The sequence below is a fragment of the Magallana gigas genome, chromosome 7 (genome assembly GCF_963853765.1).
Source record: "Magallana gigas chromosome 7, xbMagGiga1.1, whole genome shotgun sequence".
In the NCBI taxonomy this organism is placed as follows: domain Eukaryota; kingdom Metazoa; phylum Mollusca; class Bivalvia; order Ostreida; family Ostreidae; genus Magallana; species Magallana gigas.
Window position 1 is genome coordinate 7,612,494 of NC_088859.1, and position 22,655 is coordinate 7,635,148.

Genomic DNA, 22,655 nt, shown 5'->3' on the forward strand with positions numbered 1-22,655 from the left:
AATGTCTCGAAATTAAAGGTAGTTTATAGGTAAGTGCAGTAATCCACACTTTAAAAAGTTATGGCCCTTGACGCCATTCCCTAAATTTCTCACAGTAAGGTGTTCGTGCCTTTGTCATTTGACAATATATCTTCTACGATGGGGCAACTCGTACATTGGAGGACTTTTTTTTAATCCAAACAAATTTCATTACAGTACACCTAAATAAATGTTTGGTAGCACAAAGAAGGGAAGAGTGTTGGACATTTTACTGTTAATTTATTTGAATAACTCTGCAAAGGGAAACAACTCCAATTTTTACAAAGTGTGGATTGGTTAAAGTTTAAATAGATACGTGTATTAAAAACAAACCTGATATGCCCTCATCGAAACATTTCACTTTTCGAAACAATAACAAATAAAAACAAGTTTTACCATGACAACATCTCTCTCTCTCTCTCTCTCTCTCTCGTGACTTTTATTGAAGCGCAGAAATAATTGTTTTGTGGTGCTTGTACAAAGTAAAATGGCTCATGTAGAATTAACTCTCCAATCATATAAAAGTAAATATTGAATATTTCATTACACTTTGAACAAAAAACCAAAACAAAAGCGTCCAAAGAAAAAAAAATAGTGTTATTATGGAAAGTGTAAGTTAAGAACGGTTTGATATTTAAGCATTGAATGTTTATGTTTATATTAGTATCAATTGGTGTTTATTTGTAAGAAACAATCGTGTATTGTCGCTCTAAAGCCAAAATATATGCTCTTAGTCAGGGATATGAATAGTGGATAGAACAGTCATATTAACGTTGTTTAGTTCGCTTTTGCGATTTTTTTTTATTAAGCATAGGATATGATTTAACGATTATTTTTCATAAGTACATATCAAATTGGTTATGTAAGTATGGACGTTTCATTTACTCTTCCAATACTAAATACATGTATATTCGTTGTGCATTATGATGTTCATATAATTTGTGTTCAAGTGCCTCGAAAATGCTCAGTGTGTTCCCTTGAGAGCATGTCTACGAGAAAACCATGCAAATATGGAAAAAAGCTAGCGCTGTGGCAGCAAGTTTCAAGAATGAACATCATGTTATCATAGATTTAAAGGATACCCATCTAGAGTCAAATATATGATGTTTGTTTCTGCACTGGATGTTTCTATTTATAGTAACAGCCAGTATTGCATTCTGGTTAATTAGCCTCTAAAATCCAGAAAAGTTAAGAGAAAAATTGTCAAATTCAGTATTTAATTACAAAAAGTATAAACAATGTTTGAAAAAAAATAAGACTATATTCTTTAAGAGGAAGTTCAAACCTTTAATCGTTGCATTTTTTTCTTCTTCATATTTCTATTTACACCATGAAGTCCCAAGGGTGTAAATGTTGGCAGGATGCCAAGAAATGATAATTATACTTTTTTGTCAATTTTTCAGAAAAGTTTCTCAGAAAGTGGCGCTTTATTTTTTGAAATTTTGTGTTAATAAGAAACTGTCTGATGTATTGTTACAAATATAAAAATTCCATTATGGACTCTCGAGGACTCAAAAGTAATAAATTAACAAAAACATCCCATTTTCAAATAAAATAAAAATTTGTTGGTTTTTAAAATTTTATTTTACAAGCGATTTTTATCCACTCAAGTCAATATTTGTAAATTAACATGAAAAAACACCTTATTTTGCTTTTAATTAAAAAAAAATTAGTTGTTATCATTGTTTCCCAAATAATTCTTTTTCATTACTGTTAGAATTGTCTCCCCTGTTGCGCTCTTCTATAGAAAAGGTAAACTAGTCAGAATGTTGACAAAGCTATAGACCAATCCACACTTTACAAAAGTTATGTTCCTTGGCCGCCATCTTTGGGGAAAAACCTATATATTTCTCACTGTAGCCTCTGTACTTTAGAGGGTTGTAACTTCGTCATTGGACATTAGAAATCCGTTTCCGCTGTGAATTTGGATTGCCCCAAGTTGGGGCAACCCACACATCGAAGGAATAAATTAAATTCTGAGATATTTCTTCACAGGGTGCCCAAATATTTTGTTGCATAAAGAAGGGAAAAGTTGTTTTTTTTCTTTTGACCTTTGGGCTGACCTCGCAAAGGGGAACAACTTTTACAAAGTGTGGATTGGACTTAAGTCCAGGCAAAGTATTGAGAAATGCTGTGAGTGTTGTTAATATATATTATGATATTAAATAATTTTAATTGCACAAAAATTGCCCCATCTTGTTAGTGTTATTCACTTTATCACATATTGAATTTTTATTGGATTTTTAATCAAAATATACAAATCTGTGATAGAAGTGCAATTAAAATAGATGAAGGGGAAATTTTCCAAGATAATCTCATTCACAGATTATCATATTTTACTCGAAAAAATCCACAAAACGAGAACTGATTTCTTACAAAGATTTAATTTATAATTGCGTATGTTGAATATGACAGATGTCCTACGGACCCGGTTTGACCTGAGCGTAGCCTGGTCACGGTAAGATTATTCTTTCTATGTTGAAATAATTCTGATTTCACTAGGAATGCCTCGTGCAATTTTCCATCGTTATGATCGGAGTCTGTTGCAATAGACATCACATTCCTGTACGTATATATTTCACTGACCATCTATAAACCATCCTGCAGATGTTAACTCCTATAAGCATTAATTTTGACTGTTTTAATTTCTTAAGCAAACAAATAATTGTAAAAGTGAGTAATTGTACACCATTTCAATGTGATTCGCTTTTAAATTTTAAAATAATAATTAAATCACTTTTATCAAATATAACTATACCTTTACGCAGTATCAATACAAGTTTTGATCCACCCGATGGAAGAATTCATAATGTAAGCTATAGTTAATTTCTTCGATCCCTCTTTTAACATATTTTTTTTATGAATCAGACTTTTTTCTAAGTTATAATATTTATATTCATGGAAACTTTGTTTGGTTTTGTTTTGTTGTTTTTTTAGGTGGGGGTCACTAGTTCAAGTATAAAAAAAATGAAAAGATCAATACATGTATCACTATGTCTATCGAATTAGCAGAGAGAGAGAGAGAGAGAGAAAGAGAGAGACACAGAGAGAGAGAGAGAGAGAGACAGAGAGAGAGAGAGAGAGAGAGAGAGAGAGAGAGAGAGAGAGAGAGAGAGAGATCGTTAATCTGTAGTAAACAATATGCAATACTAAACATCAAAAGAGCCCGGTTTTAAGTACTTCAGTACTTAAAATTTTGTAGTTTTGCCCCTGTAATTGTTCATTCGTGTATCTAATGGGTACTCTGCCTGTCTTAATGTGTAGCACTGGCAAATATTTGGGGGTGTGTAAGCTTGCTTACTTTTTCTTTCATTAATAGTGAGATATATAAGATTTTTAAAAAATAGTTAAGTCCACTTAAGCTTACATGTATATTCAAATTCAAATGGCTAAACTACAGATTCTGGAGAGTTTTAAAAGTAGAAAAATGTGCAACTTTAGGACAATATATTTGCAATATTATTTAGAGTCCAAAGACAGAATTTTTTTATATTGTAAAGATATATGTCCTTTTTTTTTTAATTAGAAACAGATTTAGTGAATTTAAAGTGCCACTTTCTGACTTTTAAGCATTTAAGAAATGTATATTTTTACAATTTTACAAAAAGTTGGAAACATGCCAGATTCGTGACCTATCTGCACTTAACAGAAAGAATATTTGGGAATTCTCACAAAATGATTTACACAAGTGTATCTTGTTAGTGTTAACTCTAAATGACTTTTTGAATTTATATTTAAACTAAACTCAGAATTCTTAACAATAATTTGGTTAATTATGCAAAATGTTATTCTTAAAAGGGTCAAAATGCTATTTTTAGTAACAGTGCTGCAGAACCAAGTTTAGACTGACCACATCAAAAAAAAAATTGTGACAAATTAATTCATATAGATGCACACTGTTACACACAACATATGAAGTTGATCAGAGAACCTTGCTCCCACCACCTTTTGCATGGTTTTCTCGTAGACATGCTCTTAAGAAAAAAATCAAGTTAAAAAGTTCACCTGGATATGAACTAAGTTGGTCACGTGATCAAATCATATGAAGCCCAAGGGGCTTCCCAGAAGATTTGAATACGTACATATATGTACTTTTTAACATTGCTGTGTATTACTATATTTACATTTGAAAAGGGTAAATTGTTCAAATTTGTTAAAATTACCGAGATATTATGTTTACAACTAGAGCAGAGCTCGTGGCAAAGCCACGAGTAGGTCTTCCGTTGTTGCTGCGAGTTGAAAATATATGTGATATGGTGTCAAACGATTATAATTATTAACTTTTAGTTCTGCTTTTGTTATAAAAACGTGTTGTGATTGAAAGCCTGCATATAAAACGTGTTTTGAAAAAGAAAACTAGAGGTACTGTGAGCAAGCTCACAATTGATACCCCCCGCTAAGAAAAAAATCATTACGCGTGTATTTTTGCTATTATAGAAAATATTGGATGAATCTATTTCACTGTCCATTTTTTAGAAATAACAACTGCTTTATTTTTGGAAACTGTTAATTTTTAGCTTCTAATATTTCCATTAATAAGACATGACACAGACAGAATTTAGCTTTTTTGAAACAATGACCTTGAACTTTCTCAATTGACCTTGGGTCAAGGTCATGACACACCCTTTAATCATAAGCAATCTTTGTGTGAAGTAAGAACTTCCAATGTTTCCCCATAAGAAAGATATGGACCAGACACGAATTTTGCATTTTTTCTGCCAGTGACCTTGACCTTGCCCGAATGACCTTGGGTCAAGGCCATGACACACCCTAAGGTCATAAGCAATCTTTGTGTGAAGTAAGAACTTCCAATGTTTCCCTATAAGAAAGATATGGACCGGACACGAATTTTGCACTTTTTCTGCCAGTGACCTTGACCTTGCCCGAATGACCTTGTGTCAAGGTCATGACACACCCTTAGGTCAAAAGCAATCTTTGTGTGAAGTAAGAACTTCCAATGTTTCCCCATAAGAAAGATATGGACCGGACACGAATTTTGCACTTTTTCTGCCAGTGACCTTGACCTTGCCCGAATGACCTTGGGTCAAGGTCATGACACACCCTTATGTCATAAGCAATCTTTGTGTGAAGTAAGAACTTCCAATGTATCTCCATAATAAAGATATAGACCGGACACAATTGCACAGACAAGACGGACAGACAGACAGACAGACAGACGGACGGACAAGGTGATTCCTATATACCCCCCCCCCAAACTTTGTTTGGGGGGGGGGGGGGTATAATAAGAAAATGTTTTAGGAAAACTATTTGTCGCACACAGTTTATGTAATCGTAACAAACATTATTTAAAAAAATGAGATATTTAATGGCGAGTTAAATTTTCAGAGGGTAGCAAGCATTGTAATAAACAGTATGTACTCATGTGTCATGTCAGGAATTGTGGTGTTGTTTTTTTTAAACCGAACCCGTTTACAAAACACGTAACCTTTTCTCTAAGATAACTTCTTTATTTAAATATTTGTAAATTTTTTAAGACAATGTGCAATTTAGAATTGTTACGTGCTGACAAAATTTACAGACCCTGAAACGTACTACTACAACAAAAAAAGCGTGCGACTTACGTGCGAAAAACGTTTCGTATTAACCGTTTAGCGTTTCGTGTGAATCGTGAAGCGTTTCGTGTAAACCGTTTAGCGTTTCGGACAAAGCGTGCAGAATTTCGGACAATGCGTTTGAATCGTTTCGAGCAAAGCGTGCGTGAACCATGTGAAACGTTTATCAGATTTCATTCGGAACTCTCTGACAATTTGTTTCAAAATGGAGCCCGTGTTTTACATTACATGTACTTTAAACTGTTTGTGATTGGCAAAACTCTCTTGTAGGTATTTTCATGAAGAAAAAAAATCTAGAAGAAATGATATACTTATCTTTTTACAAAACTGAATTTATTTTTAACAAACAAAAGAAAGGTATATGTATTAAAAGACGACTAGTTACAGAGTACATGTATATATAACGTTTTTATACGATGTTTCAGTACTGGTACAGTTTTACCGGTAACGAATATTTGCCAGTATCGAATAATTTTTAGAAAAATTATTGGTGGAAGACAAAGTTGAGGTTTAAAAAAATTCTAGCTAGGTGATTATAACACAGAAATAAATATTATATCAGTGCGTGAAGTTGTTTGCCATTTACACGATTATTTACCGAATTGTTTACAAATTAAAAATGTGCCCCAGATATGAGCTGCCGGATGTTCAAAGCAGAAAAAACGAAAGCCTAACTATGAAAATAAGTTTGTTATTGATCCCTATTTAGTTAATAATTAGTAAATATAATTCATTTAAAAAGATAATACATCATATCAAATAATAATGGAGCTTTGAATGAAATTACGACTTCAAATAGAACCACGAGTAGTTTTCCTAGTTACGGTTCATTGCGACAGAAGTATTATTTGGCTGCAAAAATTGATAGATATACGGGAAAAACAAAGGAAAATGGCAACTACTTATCATCAATTACTACTATAAAGTGTTTTTATGAAAATTCAATATTATAAAGTAACGGAAATGAAAAATGTTCAAGTCCAGTTTCAATTTGACCGGAAAACGGTATGATAAAAATAACGATCATATAATTTGTTTAAATGACATATTCCCACAATTGTTTTTCCTTGTTCATTTATAAGTCCATTAACATGTACCTCTAGTATATTTTTGAAATTAATTTGCCTCAAAATATTCGGTCAGAAGAGATAAAGGGCGCTTAATTCGATACTGGGAAACGAATTCAAAACTAGGAAACTGGAGGGGGTGTTGAAATTACTGTCTCCGTAATTCATCCTTTATATTTTCGGAAGTTTGATACAGTTTAGAAGGACAAAGAAACGCGATTTAAACAAAAAATAAAAACATTTGGAATTCCGATAATAATAGTTGCATACACGAGACACCGCATACTGATTCGTTACCGGTAAAATGACTGTACAATATTAAAATTCGCTATACATAAAAAATATTAAATACAGTTAGCAAAACATGATTTCTGTTGGAACAAGCCTTAATCAACTTTAACTTACACGAGCATGTTTTGATAAGCATGTATCTTTTTTAATTTATTTACATCGATAACTCTTATTGAGACCACTCGCGGCACACATAACCTCGGACATCGGGTGAGACCTGCACCTGGCTGAACCTGTCAATCAAACTCTGTGTATTTGTTTTCATTGGATGGTCAAGTGTCTCTTTTTTTGTCAATAGCCAATGGAAAAATTAATGACTTCAAGGTAATTGGAATCAGTATTTGATGAAGCACACAATTTAAATGATAGAAAATTTATTAATTATTTGAACAAAATTAAATGTAAACATAGAAAGAAAACATACTGATCATTTCTATGAATTGCGGTAAGTAAGTTCTTTGGAATCCCGATTATAGATATTTTTACAAGTAATTATTTTAATTACTTAAACCACTGTTAACGGAAAACAAGACGTAATTAACGCACAGGGATTTGCCTACAATGTACACATTCATGCAATTAATTATTATGGGAATCTTTACGAATGGAACTTAATTCAAATAGATCATGATAATCTATATACACTGTACGCCGTTATACATTTAAGGAGCGCCGGTAATATATACGAAGATTGAGTCAAAAATTTAAATCATTTTTATTTCTTGTTCTTTCAATACAATGTTAAATTACTTTGAAAAAAATCCGAAATAGTAATTACAACTTTCTTTTTTGTTTAATCATTTGAATTTTTTCTGAGGTACATGGATATGTACAGAACATATTTATTTACGCGAATGATACGACATAGGAAAAAAAATTATCGGATGTTTGTATAACATTGTTTTCTAACGAATGTGACTAATTTAATTTTAAATATTTTTCAACATTATCAATGTAAATAATATTAGATTAATTTCCTGTTTGTATTTTTACATCGTATTCTCTGAAACCAATAAAAATACTAATGTTAAAAGAAAAATCAAATCCCGACGAATACTGAAAAACCGATTTCAGTTTGTAATCATACGGATTTTTAGCTCACCGAGACGAAGTCAGGGGGAGCTTATGCTATACCCTCGGCGTCGGCGTCGGCGTCGGTGTCGGCGTCGGCGTCGGCGTCCGGACCTGGTTAAAGTTTTTGTTGCAGGTCCTGTATCTAAGCTATTACTTGTCCTATCTTCACCAAACTTGCATGGATGATGCATCTGGACCTACTTATGGACTTGAAAGACTTGGATGCTGAATCTGAGTCCTACATTTCAGATGCTGGAGGAGGTTAAGGTTGTTAGACCAGGTTAAAGTTTTTGTTGCAGGTGCCCTTTGATAGCAATATCTAAGTTACTGCTTGTCCGTACTTCACCAAACTTGCATGGATGGTGTGCCTTATGATACTGATGCACCAGACAGGCTTGAGTGCTGAATCTGAGCTATAGGTTTCGGATGCTGGAGGAGGTTAAGGTTTTTGGAGCAGGTTAAAGTTTTTGTTGCAGGTGCCCTTTGATAGCAATATCTAAGTTACTGCTGGTCCATACTTCATCAAACTTGCATTGTTGGTGTGTCTTATGATACTGATGCACCAGGCAGGCTTGGATGCTGAATCTGAGCTATAGGTTACAGATGCTGAAGGAGGTCAAGGTTTTTAGAGCTGGTTAAAGTTTTTGTTGCAGGTGCCCTCTGATGATTATATCTTAGTTACTACTTGTCCTAACTTCACCAGACTTCCATGAATGGTGCGTCTTATGATACTGATGCACCATACAGGCTTGAATGATGAATCTGAGCCATAGGTTTCGGATGCTGGAGGAGGTTAAGGTTTTTAGAGCTGGTTATAGTTTTTGAAACAGGTGCCCTCTGATGATTATATCTTAGTTATTATTTGTCCTAACTACACCAGACTTCTATGGATGGTGCGTCTTATGATACTGATGCACCTGACGGGCTTGAATGCTGAGTCTGAGCCATAGGTTTCAGATGCTGGATATGGTTAAGTTTTTTGGAACAGGTCACATGTTTAATAGATAATAGTACTATTTCAAACTTGCATAGTTGATTTAACTGTAATATGAATGAATCACAGAGGAAGCTTAAGATGCAGAGCTTGATCTCCATTATCAAGGATGCTAAAAAATATATCTTAGTTATTACAGGTCCTAACTTCACCAAACTTGAATGGATGGTGTGTCTTATGATACAGATGCATCTGACAGGCATGGATGTTGAATCTGAGCCATATGTTGCGGATGCTGGAGCAGGTTAAGGTTTTAATTGCTAGTGCCCTCTGATGATAATATCTTAGTTATTACTGGTCTGAACTTCACCAAACTTGCATGGAGATGCGTCTTATGTATACTGATGCACCTGACAGGCTTGAATGCTGAATCTGAGCCATAGGTTTCGGATGCTGGATGAGGTTTAGTTTTTTTGGAACAGGTCACATGTTTTATAGATGATAGCTTGCATAGTTGATTTTACTATATTATAAATGAAACGCAGAGGTTACTTCAGATGCAGAGCCTGATCTCCATTATCAAGGATGCCAAAGAAATCTCCTACCTCACTCAAACCTGCTCGATAGATAGATGTGTTTGTTGTTAAATGATATAACATGATTCCTATGATATAGTATTGTATGGTATGAAACAATATTGTTTAATATGATACAATATAATATCATATGTAATATGATAAAAAGTTATATGATACAATATAATATTGTATCAATTTTTTGATATTTAATGTTATGATATTGTAACATGATATCATTATGTAAAGTATTGTATATTATGATACAATATTGTATAATATTATATTGTATTATTAATTTATTATTTTATCACATGATACTATTGCATAAGATATTGCAAAATATAATATTGTATCCTATGTTACAATATTGTATATTCTATAATATTGTATCATATGATATTGTATGATATGATATAAGTTTCTGTAATGTAGAATTATATCACATGAAATTGTATAATATGATACTGTAATATTATATAATATCGTATCATACAATATATTGTATAATATGATATTGGTTAATTATATGATATATTATCACATCACATGAAATTGTATTGTATGATATTGTAAAATATATTATTGTATCATGATACAATATGTATAATATAATGTTGTATTATATATTTTACTTTATCACATAATATTGTATCATTTGATATGATACAATGTTGTACCAAATTATATTGTATCATATGATACAATATCATATTATGTTTCAAAAATGATACAGTATCATACAATATCATACTATATTATACAATATAATATCATATGTTTCAATGTTATGATGTATTATGTAATATGATATTATAATATAATACTATATTGTTTTATATATTATGATATTGTATTATGTGATCAAATACAATAATGTATAACACAATACAATGTCATATCATACGTTACAATATCATATCTCATCATTGTTTATTATGGTATTTTATTGTATTGTATGATATATGTTGTAAATATGATAGGATGCAATATTTCATTTTATATTATTGTATTGATTAACATATGAACATATGATTATCATACAATTTTTTAACAGATGATATATGATATTGTGTCAAAACAGAATCCATGAATATCCAAGATCATAAAGTATGATTTTCATTTAATATGATAAAGGTGGTCTCATAAAGGTGAAGTCTCATAAGGGTGATGTCTCGTCTCGGTGAGCTTTGTAATCTGTGATTACCTATGTTTATTTTTAGTATTGACTATTGAGTTACGGTAACATTTTTTCTGGATGATTTTTTATTTATATTTTATGTAGTAAAAGCACCATTCCAACTGTTACTCAATTACATAACAATTGATGACCCGGGGATATATATGTTCTGAGCTCCTGTCAGCGGGGCGGGGGGCAGCAATGAGTTCGCTTCCATAATGAAACGAACATGTAGAAAAACTACAGAAGTGATTATTATGTGACCGATAGAATCTAATCTAAAGTTGTTTAAAACTCATATCATTTAATATTTATTCGTTTGATGAGATATCGGCGCTTCTGATTGGTCGAAAAATTTCTTTGATACCTGCATCAATAAAATTTTAGCCGGATCTACTTTTCTCAACTGTTCTGATCTAACACTATTTATAGAACGGGAATTTCCAAGATAAACACTGTCAACAAAATGTAAAGTTGTGTCTGTTTTAATGTCAGCAAACAAAATGCAACCTTGAGAATATAAAAAAATGAAAGTTTAACCTTCAAAAATAAACAAAACACATTATTTGATTCACGAAATAGAGAATTAAGCGTCTTCTCACGATTTCGTCTGCTTGAGATCAATCAACATTTACAGCGAGGCTGGCTGTTCCTTTTCCAGGAATATTATAACGAACATATAGGCCTATAAACTTTCACGGTAACACTTCTGTTCAAATTTGGTAACGATGATTTTTGAATTTACACACGTACACCATCTGTCATCAGAATAAGCGTCGTAAAGAAAAGCTATGAGTAATGCATCAACTCCTTCGGCGCATTCCAAGCGGCAGATATACCATTTAAGTACATCACTGGCTATCTAGTTACCACAACGTTTACAAAAGTCGCTTATACATACTATTCTTTGTCGACATATCAGCTATTTTCGTCCACGATCGCCTTTCCTTGGATGGTTATGTCCAGTTGCATATTCCAGCGATCTCACATGAAAACTAGTTTTAATACGAGTTTTTCTGCACAGTGAATAATATCACAAGCTATCGCATGTATTTTCCTTTCGTTTTCAATTCATCCGGTTCAGATTTTAACTCACTATTTGTGTTTAATCCATTAAATTCAGCTCAATAGCTCTGCATCAGCTGAAGGCGCATCCATTTTGAATACCGTTGCTGTTGTTGTTTTGTATTCATACGCGCCGCTTCATTTACATTATTTACATTTTTGATCAATGACACTTCACATTTTTTTATTTGAAAATGTTTTATTAAATGATAAGAAATGAAGATAATAATTTTTCTATTGATCGACGTATCAAAGAAAAAATTGACCGGAAAACTTTTTCATCAATGCGCTACGCGCATTGATGAAGTTTTCCGGTCAATTTTTTCTTTGATACGTCGATCAATAGAAAAATTATTATCTTCATTTCTTAAGTGAATATTCTTTTAAATAATCATCGAATGCCTCAACTCAGGACATTCTTTTATCGTGCTAGCACCTACCGCAAACACGTAACATGGAACTTTGATTATAATTTGATTTGATTTTAAACTACCTTGTACGCTATCGTATACACCAATGCTTAATCAACTGTACAAGTAAAATAAATTTATCTTTTCATCTTAAACCAAAATAATAGTTGAAAACATTATACAAATATTGACTGGGGTTGAGGGCAACATTGATTATATTAGCCCCCTAAGGGACGAAATATTGCCCGACGCGAAGCGGAGGGCAATATTTTCGTCCCAAGGGGGCTAATATAATCAATGTTGCCCGAAAACACAGTCAACATTTGTTTTGTTATATGAAGAAACAAACCAAAATTTAAGAAAGTAATTGAAAACAGATCGCCGTAATTTTCTCAGCTCATCAAAGAAATCACGAATTCAATTTTGTGCAAAGTTCATTTCCAAAATATTCCCAGCATCAAACGGTCACTGGTGATATTCCGCCGACCGTAAGAATTAAAATACAGATGTTCTACCTGATTTTACTTCACAGTTATTCGCAAATCCTTATATCCGTACGCGTTATGATAGCAAACCGTCGCATTGCGCGTCCGTTGTTTACTTGCCTTGACTGACTGTCTATTATGACGTCACCTTGTTTTGGAGTCGCGAAGAGTTATTTACGTCATCGTTTACGAATCAACAAATCAGAGGCGATTATTTGAAATAGAGGGAATGATCTCTAGATATTATTCCTAGCCGGTCAATATAAAAAAAATATTGACCGGTCAATATTTTTCGGACTAGCTAATATTACAGTTATTGACTATTTGTCTATATAGAGTTATATAGTGAGAATATACTACTGAATATAACAAAATAAAATATAGTTGGTTCCGTGCAAAATGCCAAAATATGAAACATGAACGCGTGATAAGGTACAAGATCACGAACCGACCGCGGATCACTTGTCCAATCGTGCCGGATCTCCTCAGCCATGGGCGATGGATGATCATCATTTAAATGTTTAATATTTAGGGGGGGGGGGTTGTTGTTGATTTAAAACATTATTTGTACAGTTTATGAAATATTTTATATAAACAAACCAACCATTAATTTATGTCTGACGATGTTTCCGATTTGGAGTAATATCGTTCATTAATATTCATTTACACTCAAATTTAATTAAATAAATACAAAATGGACAAACTTTTATAACATAAAATTAAAACAGTTCTTGTATTTACGACTATATTAACTCAAACACGTTCATATGTATGGAAGTGTGCGTCTCAGCCGTGGCTGAGATTCTCGGCCGTGGGCGAACGATAGATTACGTAAAGGTACAACGCACAGACCCACACAGCTCAGAACCCAGTAAGCCTTGAAAATTGCAGTATAATGACCTTACTCTATCAAATAGAAGTTATTTATTTTAAACTTAAAACCCACAATTTATCTATATCTATTATTGCTTTAGATTGAGAATGACATTGCTGTTATTAATTAACTGAACGATTTCTTAATTGACACCCAATCGTTTAATCCATATAAAAACATGTGTAATCAAAACGAAAAAAATTCTTGGGTTTGCGGATAAATAAACTCATATATGAGAGACGCAACTCTCGTGTATTAGATAACCCCTGACCGCTAGGTAGTCCAGCCGCGACCATGGTGACCGATTTTCTCGGCCGCGGGCGAGGGAGAGCTTACGTAATGGTACACACCAGCTCTGATTCAAGGTAGATTTTAAATGTATGGATTAATAACTAAAATGTAATGCATAGATTTTTTTTAATTCCATATTTTGTGGTTTACTAGAAAAGAAAAACAATGAATTGTTTTCCAAATCCCGTTTTTAAGGGTTGAGCATTATAAGAACTTAACCAGTTAACAACAATGACTTAAACTCCTAAAAAAAGCACGTATTCTAAAAAAAAAAATTCTTATGAATTAATGCCGTTTGTATAAACCAGCATACTTTCTGCGGTGACTTTATGCGTGTTGTACGCGCAAAGACTTTCGTTAACTTGTCAAATGAAAACAGGTACATGTTAACATGTAAAGCTTTTTACACTCATACAACACAAATCACATACAAAATAACATTGTAACGACCTTTATGAGATCCCAACAAACAACTTTTCCAGCGACAGCCATATCAAAATCCTAACCGTTTTTGAGTTATTAAGCAAATTTTTTTAGGGGCCATTGGCCCTTAATTTAAGGGGCCAGTACTTTTTTATTGGTGTCAAATGAAAGCCCTCTATATTTTGCACAACTTTTATTCTACATGTCTTAACAAAATATTTTTCGTTTAAAAGATATAAAGGAAAATATGTCTAAATTTTCGCACTTTTTTGAATCCTGTTTTTTGATCCCCTACCTTTTCCTAAATAAAAAACGTAATCTAAAAACAAAAACAGATGTGCACAACTACAATGTATCTGTTATTCAAATTTGTTGGATTCCCATTCCCTGCTATCATAGTCTCGGAGCCTTTGTCTGGAAACAAAAGGCCCTAAAAATTTTTAAAAGGGGAATAACTCTTTAACGGAAAGGGAATTCTAACTTTTATGAATTGCTTCAGATAGTGTTTTGTAAAGTACATTAGCCCTGAAAATTTGAGCAAAAACCGTTCAGAAATAAGCAAGATATGAAGCCTCAAAGTTCGCGTCTAGGAAGAAAAAAAAAAAAAGAAAAATAATCTTTCCCGCACAATAATAGAAAGGTCTTCCGTTGGAAACGGAAGACCTTAATAATCCAAGCGACAAACGGTTAGTGCGTGCTATGATCATTGTGAAGTCATGAGAAAGTTCATACAGAATTGAAGTTTTCGCTATTCTATAGGTTCAAATTAAGGAAACATATTTGCAAATGTAAATATACAGAATTGAACGTTTTTCGCCAATCTTTATATTCATATAAGAATATAAATATAGAAAATTGAACGAACGTCGCATATTTCCAATGCAAACCTATTGGAAATATACAATGAATGTCAATATACAGAGTAATTGTGTTATTGTTTGCGGTAAGGTTATAAGGTATAGTTGTTGAATTACTATATCGAGATTATTTTATCTTTTATCTGTTTCTCTGAACCTCTGTTTTCTTATTCATTTGAAAAAAAATTAGAAGTTATTTTTTACGCTGATGGAGGGGGGGGGGGGGGCTGTGTGGCAACGCACTTTGAAAAAATTACGCACTTTGAATTTTTTTTTCAAAGTGCGTTAAATTTTGGCAAAATCAACGCACTTTGAAAACATTTTTCAAATGCGTTAAATTTTGGACCAAGTTATACCACTTTGAAAAAAGATTTCAAAGTGCGTTATTGAGGTACATCAACATTTTTTAGTATCGACACTCTTATAGCATTTTGAAAAAATATTTTTATATCACAAATTCTGGAACTAAATTTCTAATTTGTTGATAGTATGATGGTTAGTTAGCATTCGTGAATCTAATTTACCGTATTTAGTAGGGGAAGGGGGGGGGGGGTTAACCAAAGATACAGGTCAAATACCAGTGCATCATTTAATTGATTACAAGATGAATGTCCATTGTCACTCATTTTTTCTTCCAAAACATATGATATTCAGCAACTTTGGGTAAACATTTAAGATCGGAAAAAGAAATATGCTATGTATACGTACATGTACATGCAGTATTGTTGAAGAAATGAGCTGGCCGATCAATAATTTCTCCATTGGTATGTTAAAAAATATATGTGTTTCAAAAGTAACGGTCTTTTCGTATTCTAATTAAACAAATCACTTCAATAAAATGATATTAACATCAACGAACACTAAATTATTATCAACTTAAGAATAAGCATTAGGATGTGAGTTAATTTTCTCGCACTGATCTTCTAAAAGATTATATTGTTTTTGATAAACAAAACTAAGGTATCCTTTTTCACATCATTGCCCAATATGCTAGATAAGAAGTAAATTTGCTGCATACTTAAAAAAGGAAAATGCAGTTGCTAAGCGGTAAAGTTTATGTCATATTTGGATAATTCAAACCTCCGGAATTGTAAGGTCACCTGAGTAAACTCGGGTGACCTATTGCTATCCGTTTTCGTCCGTTGTCGTGCATCCTGCGACGTGCGTCAACAATTTTACATTTTAACTTCTTCTTAAAAACTACAAGACTAATTGTTACCATTTTTGGTGTGAGGCATCTCTATGGTAAGAGGAATCTAAATTGTGAAATTCGTGGCTCTAGCACCCCCGGGGCACCACGGGTGAGGCCAAATATGCAAAAAGCCAAATTTCTCTACTCCCACACATGTGAGGAAAAAACTGGTTGCATTGTTATGATGTCCATGAGGCTCTACAAAAATTGTGAAATTCATGGCCCCTGGGTCAGGGATTCTGGCTCTAGGGTTGGGCCAATATGACCATATAGTAAAAATGTATTAAATCGTAGAAAATCTTCTTCTCTTCTCCCATATATATTTGTTAAAAACTAAATGCATGTGAAATTCATGACCCCTGTGCCAGGGGTTTAGGCTCTAGGGTGGGACCAATATGGCCATATAGTAAAAAGTATTAATTCTTTTAAAAAATCATCTTCTTTACTCACAAACATGTGGGCAAAAAACTGAATACATGGCTATGATGTCCACTAACTCCTCTACCTAAATTGTGAAATTCATGGCCCCTGGGTCAGGGGTTCAGGACATGGGGGTGGGGAGGGGGGCAATATGGCAATATAGTGTTAATGCATATAATTCTTTAAAATCTTCTTCTCAAGTCTATTCTCACACATTTGTATGAAAAACTGACTTCATAATTATGTTTACCAGGATGTCCTCTACTAAAATTTTTAATTTCATGTCCCCAGAAGTATGGGTTTTGACTCTAGGTCAGGGCCAAAATGGATGTATAGGTGTTAATGCATATAATGTTTGAAAATTTTCTTCTTTACTCCCACACATCTGAAAGTAAAACTGAATTCATGATTTTGTAGACCAGATCTTTAAGTTTTTCGCCAAAATTATAGGTTTTTGAAAGATTTCAGGCAGGGAGGTGGTCGTCATTACAAATTCAAAAGTTTTCTACTCCAGAATGAAACCCAACTAAATGAATATATGAGACGCTTCGACAATATGCTACTCAGATAACCGTTAATACCTATTGGCCTCTTGGTTTTTTTAATGTGTAAATTGTCTGTGTAAATTCTCATCTAGTAACTGTTTATCAAGTTAGCTGAGTATGCAATGAGTTCTGTTTGAATATATCACATTAAGCTAAACAAGGTTAAAACAATCATTTATTGTATATAAAACTATCAACTATCAACTATTTTCACTAAATCCTGAATGTTTTTTCAAAGTGTGTTAATAGAGAGGTTTAGCAAACCAACGTGTACGCGTACGTGTACGTGTAGAACGGAAAATATGTGCATTACGTCATCAGTTTGTGTAATGACGAATTTCTACACGTATGTACCCGAATGAACATACGTGTAAATTGCAAAGTACCCGTTAGGTCGAACTTGTAGCCTCTGTTTCCCTGTTGTCTATTAATTTTAAAAAATATGTTAACTTTTCTTAAGCCTGAATATTCAATGTGAATACTGATATCTACCAACATAAATCTTCATTAGTGTTTAATATGTTATTGGAGTTTTATTTCACGCATCTCTTCCTCCAAAACATGCAACGGCTCCGTTATCTTTTTAATTTGCGATAAATAAAAATGTGCATATATAATGAATGATGTTTAATAAAATTAACACATGCAGAATTCCTACTTTTCATTTATAAGCAACATTCTCAGCTTAGTAGGAGAGGATGTCCATAATTACATTAAAACATTTAAACGTACAAGTACACGTTACAACTGCTAAACAAGAAAAGTAATTGAGCTGGTACGGGTAGTTCTAACTTGTAACCTACACGTACAAGTACACGTACACGTTGGTCTGCTAAACCTCTCAAAGTGCGTTGACTTAGTCCAAAAATTATCGCACTTTGAATTTTTTTTTCAAAGTCCATATTTTTTCAAAGTGCGTTGTAACAGGGCTGGCTACAATTATCCGGACATCAAGGAAGTAAAATCCATTATCTTATCACAAGCATTGTGATAAGCTAAAATCTCTTAAAATATTCCTTATGGTTCAGGAAATTATGCTCTATTAATTAAGTTCTTCTTTTTTAAATATAATTTCCAGATTGTTATGTTATGAAATTTAATGAAATTTCTTTAAACAATTATTAAATATGTCAAAAAACTAAATTGAACGGCCATGCGTCATTAGAAATCAGTGATACTGCACATTTAAATCAAATTTCTGCTTTAACCTTATATACCGGTTTACAAATAACATATTTCCTTGTAAATGCACAGTCATTCATTCTCTATTTACAATAACTTTGCATTTGTATAAAGATAACAAAATGCGCGATACCCAGCAAGTGTACAGTACAGGCAACGCGGATCCCGTGTTTCCCGCGCCCCGTCACGGTATAAACACATCGAGGTGATCGGCCAGGTGAGACAGGTATACCGCGTTCCCATCACGGTAAACTCATCATCTACCTGTCCCCGCCACGGTAAAATTATCGCTGGAAAAGTATCGTATACAAGCGGGAGTTATCTCCCCGAATGAAAAATAAATTGCATGTTTCTTTATATTTAATGACGATATTTAACCAGATTTTGACAGAGATTATAATCGAAATACTTGTGGTCTTTTTTTTTTATTTTATAGCTATTAAATAAATTATTAAAGTATTTAATTTAATACTTGTCCAGCAATTGCAAATAAAATATTTTCGAATCCATTATCATATTTTAAGAAGGTCGTTAAATTAAAAATTATCATGAACTGATTTTAATTGCCAATAAAATTATAAATGTGTACGCAGTGTGATTGTGTTTTTCTTAACAATTAATTTGTCCGCCTACATTTGTAAAGTTTGTTGTTGAAGTCCATGCGTGTCAACTAATGATGAGCAAGTGTTTAAAAATTAGGGCTTCCTATAAAATTACCAGCCCGGTATTTTTAGCAAGTTCCGTTCATTTCTTACAAGGTCTTCTAGTGTAAAGAACATTTTTTTGTGAATTCACGTTTTAGTGAATTTGTGTTGCGTTCCTATAAGTGTCATTGCGCGAGGATTCCCACTATCTAGTGCGTTACGTTTGCGACGACAATCTTTAAGTGCGAAGCCGTGTGTTCTTCAAGACTCAGTCTGACTTGAATATTCAGTGTGGAAATGAGTATGACGTTCAGTGGGGCCGGCCTGAGGAAGTCGATCGAGCTGTGGTCTTGCATGCTGGATGTGAGCAGGACATGAGGGCCAAGCTGCGAGAGATGGAAGATACCGAGTGTCTACCAGCCTCTCCATTCCACATCAACTTTTTTGCCACCTTCGAATACGCCCCATCTTGATGCGAAAAATCAAATTAACGTGGATCTCTCTGAACTGAATTATAACAAATAGAGAGTAAGGAGCCTTAGAGATACCCCGAGTTGCATAAAATTATGTAATCGAAAGATACTGTGGGTATCCCTTGTCATGTTGTGATGGTGTACCAGCTACCCGCCGTGACGGAGGTTAGCGTTCGCTTGCGACCGAGCCCCCCCCCCCCCCCTCTCTCTCTCTTAACAGAATAACGATAATTTTTTTTTAAGAGGAAATGTTGTTAAACCGTTCTTATGTTCTTACACATTTCAAAGAAATTAAGAACATGTTTTGAAAGTATTTCATGCCGATAAAAAAACATTTGAACATTTCAGTAAATGTATTGATATCATTTTATGTGTGCATGTACATGTAATCTTATTGAATATAAAGCTACTACAAATATGTAAACCCGTTTCCGTAACCTAACCCCCCCCTCCCCCCCCCCCCCTCCACAAAGCTTTATGACTGTCGAAGTTAACTTTATTTGACTTTAATCCCAATTGTTTTACACAAAGGTGTGAAACTATCGCACTGACAGGAAATCACTCTACGCTAGAACGCACAGAATACACAGGAATGAGGCAGGTAGATAAGTTGTGTAACGATTGACCAAGAAGAATTCTACATGCATATCAATTTTACTAATAGTTATATCAAATAATTGATTCATTTTACTGCGTTCTTCAACCGCTAAACGTGTTTAAGATGTTCCTTCCCGCAAAAAACCTCCATTATAAACTAAAGGAGAGATAGAGAAAAAACACAACGAATTAAACTTTCCAAACACAGTATATCATGCATCACGAACATTGTAAAAAAAACTTAACTGATAGACATACTTCTTATTTTCTTTATTAAAAATAAAACTAATAGAACGAAACTTTATCATGGAGGGAACACGTGGTAGAGCTAGCGGGCTGATTTGATTGACAGGTGCAGCACGTGGACTCAAATCTAAAATTGCATGATGGATTCAATCACAGTGTACCATATTCTTTTATGAATACTAATTTTATGAATATTTAGTATTGGATATTAGTATATTTCACATAAGTGTACGTTAAATTATGCCTAAACGCCCCCCCCCCTCTCTCTCTCTCTCTCTCTCTCTCTCTCTCTCTCTCTCTCTCTCTCTCTCTCTCTCTCTCCTGTAAGGTGTTGTGCGATTAGACAAAGCCGTACGCGATATAGACTTTTTCTTTTGTCGTGAATAGGTGTGAAAACCCTCAAGGCATGTCGTTTTCTACCCTGAGTTTGTTAATCACTACATGTATACACAGAAAATGATCGTGACTTAAACTTTATATGTATACACAGGAAACGCATGCTGACATAACACGTTATGATTCCATGTGCTTTAACGCAGCACCAACTTTATATATGAATGATGATTTTATTATTGAATGAAAAAATAGATTTGTTAGTTGATTCCTGACATTTGCCCATTTCTTTCTCAATTTAAAGCATACACATGTATTGACAGTTTACGGCGCTATGCGTGTCAACTTATAAAATGAGAAGATGAAAATGCTCTGCATTGATACGAATTCATCTAATGAAAATATTCAATTTTAAGATTGTTATAAAAACAGGATTTTCAACTAATAGAAACAATAACTGAAATAAGCACGTCAAATACAAAGATATGTGTTCTTACTTACACATCACAAAATTAAACAGCGTAATAATCATGTTATGTTGTAATTCGAATGTAGTTTCCGATTTCATGAAATTCTATTTCATAATTATAATTTATTAATTTTATAATAATATGGACCAGAATTGTTTTACAATGCAGCTGTTAATGCTTAAATCTGAAGTCGCATATTTGACGTGGATTTACGCGACCCGCATTGCCTGTAATGTACAGTACAGGTAAAGTAACAACAACAAGCAGTAGCAGGAATAACGGTTAATCACACCGTCGCGGTGTCATCACGGTCGCAAACCATACCGCGATCAAAACCCGCGATGGTGTATCGCGGGAACGATAAAAATACCGTGACGGTAACGCGGGCCAATACGGGATCCGCGTTGCCTGTACTGTATATTAACAGGTTGAACAAAGTAAATTCTAAATTCTATCGTTTTCTCATCATGATAAATTATAACTATTAACTTACCATAACAATGGTGAACATGAATCAACAACAATATGAGGGTAGTCGTTTTAAGTTGAATGCTTCCAACCCATGCCATTTTAAGGGTCTTTTGAAGAGGGAAGTTAAATTCTAACCCAAGCTAACGGTAACATATTTGTCATGGCGAAACATAAACACAGATAACGAATGTTCAAATACCAGTGATGACCTAGAGGAGACTAGAGCAAAGTTATATACACATGTAAGCTGCCTAATCTTGCATTTGATGAATTATTACCATTAAATCTTCTTAGATTTAATTTATTTGTTGATGTTTACTTTGAAGTTTTCTATTTGCATTAAGATTATTAACAGTATATATAATTGCACCATTTAATTTACGCAGAGGTGCGCATGTCAAACAGTCCCACTTTATCGCGTCGGGGTGATATAAAATTATTTATCATCTAAATTTCAAATTTTTACTTAGAATATATGTGATTTATTTTTTCGATATCATGGATTTCAATAATTCATATGCATGTTAGTTGTAAAGTACGTACGTAAAAGGTAAGACCACAAAATTAACTCGCTAATAGCTAAGGAAACATCTCGCCTAATTCAATATCATCTGAGGTATGGTGTTCCGTTAGGGCCACTCGCACCTTCGCACTTTCACCTTTAGGGCAAAGATGCGAAAGCAAGATGTTGCGAAACCAAAAGAGTGCGTGGAAGCAACGGAGAGGGGTGAAGATGCGAAGGCAAAGGGCGAAGTTTTTAGTTTCGCCATCTCTCTCGGTCGGTCACTTTGCTTATAATTTGATCCGTGTATTGCACTTGCCTGAGGTTTGCCGAATGCTTTCGATAGTTATTAGTACGCATGCGCTATACAAAGTGACGGCGTCATCGCGCTAAGTATGAAAGTTCATTAATATCATACATACCGGTATCATTTTATCATAGCTGGCTAAGCCTATTTATCATG